A 4,476-nucleotide genomic window follows, 5' to 3' on the forward strand; every position below is an offset into this window, starting at 1 on the left:
GAACTTCTAGGTGATCAGAATGCAAGAGTTAATATTAATGGACCACACTGTTTTTGTTATTAATTACACAAAGACCTACAGTTTCCAAGTCTAGCTTCGTTTTCAGCAGGAAAAAAGTGGCCTTTGTACTTCACTATACATTTTTTTCTCGGGCAAATCTGAAACCTACTTTAATTGCAATTTTTCAGAGAGTTTCTAACACTGGCGAAAGCACATTTTTGTATGATTTGATTGAAAATAAAATTGTGCACAGTCTTTTAAAAAAGAGTGATTTGATTTTGCATTCCGCAATCCTGCTAAACTTGTTCTGCTGAATTGTCGTTTTGTTGGCGTGCTAATTGAACGTTCGTACGCACACCTAAAACAAGCGTTGAGATGTTTTGATGTTTTGTTTTATCTGTAATTAATTAGTTTTTGACTGAAGGAGTAGATTAAGGAATATTAACGTAAATTAGAGCAAGTTCTTTTGTAGTGAACCCGATGTAGCTTTTTGAAAAACGAGATTGAAAAATGAAAAAGTTCAGCGTGTGTGCTTAAAATCTGAAAAAAAATTAGCGGTTACTATTTTTTTTTTAAAAAAGTAGTGAAATGGGACCTGTTTTGGCTCGGAAATATAATTCTGGGCATATGCTTATCATTTATATTATTCTGTCCATAAGTTATGGAGAGAATTTTGCTTACGATATATCAGTTTTATATATATATGGAACGACCAGCACCGGGGTTTGGGACCCCCATGTATTAAGATACGTTATAGCGTTTTTTCGAACTTGGGTGGCCTACATGCATTAAGATAGGGTATAGACCCGCAGCGTTTTGAGATTAGGTATAGCTCCCAAGTATTAAGATTAGGTATGGTCGCAGCAATGTATTAATAGTGAGATTAAATATAGCTCTCATGTGTCAGGTATAGCTCCAAAGCGTTAGGTATAGCTTCGTTGTATTAAGATTAGACATAGCCATCACCCGAACATTTAATCGAACGCAAAACCACTCCAACATTCAGAATAAAAAAGTATCTAAAGAGCTGAACCGAGGCACACATAGCCGAGTGGGTTACAACAATCTTGAAACGAAAACTTGTGTAATTATCTGACAAATTGGTAGAATTGTTGAAAAATGATATCGACTTTAATAGCCATCAGTTTAGTGTACACCTCAGTATTAAATTTTACAAATATTACCAATAAAAGTCAACAAATGCGCACCAGGAAAGTTGTAAAGGTTCGTTTGTAAAAATTTACATAGTTGGAAAGCGGCAAAAAAGTTTACAATCCACAAAAGTTCTGCTTTCTCTCAAAGGGTCGTTCTACCTTTTTTTATAGTTTTTGTTAAACTATTTGTAACGTGTAACTAATCCTGCTAAAAAAACCGCTTAGTAGTAGTTGTTTCTGTTGAGCTCACAAATCATTATCCATTTTTCATCAACATCACTCCTCGGGGAACTGATGATTGCAAAACTGAATCTGGGTAAGTTTGGAACAAAATCTGCTGGAAAAGATCCAATGTATCAAAATTTTAGCACTGGAGTGCGTTCAATGATGTCATGAAATGAGGTGTTATCCCTGACGATTAAGTTTTTTTTCTTTATGTCAAAAGCACCGTTTGTACATTGATTCTTGTCAGTCCAATGAAGTTTCGTTCTCTAGAGTGAAGCAACAATCTTTTGATTTGGTGAATTCGTCATCTTTTTCAAAGACATGGGATAAAATAAAACAAGAATTATAAAAATTCCACAAAAAATTATAAACAGATTTTAAACCTTAAATGTTTCCTAACCCGGTGAACATATATTAGGCAATTAGTTGATGTAGAGAACCACAGCTAAGTGAACAGAGGATAAAACATACGAATGTCTCTACGCAAAAATCAAGTAGTTAAAAACAGTAAAAAATGGAGAAAAAAGATTCTCCTCGTTCACGCGAAAAATGTCTGATATTCTAGGCCAATGTTCCCAAATGTTCAATTTTCACTGCTTACATGTGTTCTCCTAACTCATTTCGATCTGTTACATCTTTGAGTAGACTGTCAAAGAAAAGTTTTAGAGGTAGACTTCCGCCACTGAGTTCAGCGTAATCTATTTTCTGATCAGAAACTTGAATCGAATACAAGTATATAGTAATCTCTGAATGAACAGTTAGGTAGGATAAGAATTCTTCCTTCAGGTTCATAGCTTCCATAGTAGCAATATAAAATCTGCAGTCACTGGAGGTGTCAATTGCAACAAAAGCTTAACCTCCTCAAAAAAACTCTCGTTTCCCTCAAGCCAAAGTTGCGGTAATGAAAAAAAAAACTTTTTCAAATGTACCGTGAGTTCTGAATTTGTGTTCATTGCTAGCGCAATTTGTCCAATTGGAGCAATACTGATAGCATTTATGAATAAACCGATTCTGTTGCGAGGTATTAATATTTGTGCGAGAATTTGTTTCCAAAAACAGTACCTTGTGTTTTGTGTCATTTGATACTTAATTGTCTGGTGATGTACTGGTTCCGCTCCATATATAAAGATAGGTTATAAATTAGGGACGGTATAATTGTATAAAAAATATTGTATATCCGCTCTAATAATTTAGGATAATGTATATCTCCCATTTATTAAGTTTAGTTGTGCCCGCTAGTAGTAATAGGGTGAGCGGGGGGGGGGGGGGGGGGGGGGTTGACGACCCCATGTATTAAGATTGGTTATAGCGGCTTTGAACGCTTAGGGTCGTCCCTAATGTATCAAGATTAGGGATAGAATCTAGGGGCGCCTACATGTATTATGATAGGGTATAGGGTGCATGTATTAATATTAGGAATAAAATCTCCATGTATTAGGATTGGGTATAGTCGCCATGTATTAAGATTGGGTATAGCCGCCATGTATTAAGATTAGCTATAGCGGCCAACATGTATTAAGATTAGTTATAGCCGCCGACATGTATTAAGATTAGTTATAGCCGCCGACATGTATTAAAATTAGTTATAGCCGCGGATATGTATTAAGATTATGTATATTCGCCATGTATTGAGATTAGTTATAGCTGCAATGTATTAAGATTATTCATATCCGCTGACATGTATTAAGATTAGGAACAGGATCTAGGGTGAATCCGGGTGTTTTTGCAGAATTTTTTCAGTTTTTTCAGAATTTTTGCGTTTTTTGCAGAATTTTTTGCAAAATTTTTCTGTTTTTGGGTTCAAATTACGTCGTAGGAGCAAAAATTGATGCTCGGGTTCAATAATTTGGTTAGTAATGATCCGCGCTGACTGGATTAGGTAATTAGGATCCCGCCATCAGCGGGGTTTCCAGGGTATTTTTGCAGTTTTTGCAGAATTTTTTGCAAAATTTTTCTGTTTTTGGGTTAAGATTTTGTCATAGTAGCTGCTCGGGGTCAAAAATTTGGCTAGTAATGATCGGTGCTTACTGGATTAGCTTATTTGAATCCGCGCCATCGGGGGTTTCCAGGGTATTTTTGCAGAATTTTTGCAGTTCTTGCCGAATTTTTGCAGATTTCTTGCAAAATTTTGCCTCTTTTTGCTTTTCAAGCCAAGCTTTGATCAAATACTTGATTCTGATTGGTTGAAAAAACCAGTTTAAAAAATCAAACCAGTTTAAACAAGGCAAATGCACACTCAGATTACACATTTAGCAAAAATACAAAATAAAAACAAATAAAGTGATCAACAATTTAAAAATTGACTAGTGCTAAACAACTTTCGTCAGAGTGAACAGTTTGCTATGTGGTGCAACTTTTTAGCAATTAAATACCATAAAAAGTTCAAAATTACGCAAAAATGATGTCAAAGAGCATAAAATCTGCTTAATCGAATCAAACTTTACAAAAATTTTATTGAAAACTGAAGTCAAAAATTTACAATTTAACCTAGATGTTTTAAGATGACGTATAGCCGACATAAAATAGCAAGATGGCGCAGTGGTAGCGTGCTGGGCTCGTAACCCAGAGGTCGGTAGATCGAAACTGCCTCTTGCTAACCTGACATTGTCACATTACTAGACAACTCGTAATCGCTCATAACTTGAAAAATGTCAAATAATAGAAAAGCAGATGAACTAGAAATTAAAAAATAACAGACACAGTATAAACTAAGCACATTAAAATACACACTCAATCTAAGATTTACATTGAAAAAGTATCAATGATTTGAAAACTAAGGCACAATTATCCGAGTGGGTTAATAAAGTCGATAAAAAGAACAACTTGCGTAGCTAACTGAGTAATAGTCACAATTGTTAAAAAAATAGTATCGACTTTTTTAGTCAGCATGTTCTGTTTATTCTGTTTTTTTTACTCAATATACATCGAATCAGGTGAACTATTACCCGCTCTCAGTAAAAAGCTAGTTTTAAAACGTGCTTAGTCGATTAGCTGGTTAGAATCTATGCTAAATATTTAGAAAAAGGATATTTTCAGCAATTTAATGTGTTTTTTGTCATAGAGTGCTCTTTTCTATATATTCTAGACTAAATTAAAT

General features: G+C 34.6%; 1 non-coding gene across 1 annotated transcript; it reads left to right on the forward strand.

Annotated features, from left to right (window-relative positions):
* The first annotated feature begins 3,903 nt into the window (after nucleotides 1-3,903).
* Nucleotides 3,904-3,975, forward strand: Trnat-cgu (transfer RNA threonine (anticodon CGU)). The gene has a single exon. It is a non-coding gene; the product is annotated as a tRNA-Thr (tRNA).
* Nucleotides 3,976-4,476: the final 501 nt, after the last annotated feature.

This window comes from Convolutriloba macropyga, unplaced genomic scaffold (genome assembly GCF_964194025.1).
Source record: "Convolutriloba macropyga unplaced genomic scaffold, txConMacr16.3 SCAFFOLD_1543, whole genome shotgun sequence".
NCBI classification, from domain to species: Eukaryota; Metazoa; Xenacoelomorpha; order Acoela; family Convolutidae; genus Convolutriloba; species Convolutriloba macropyga.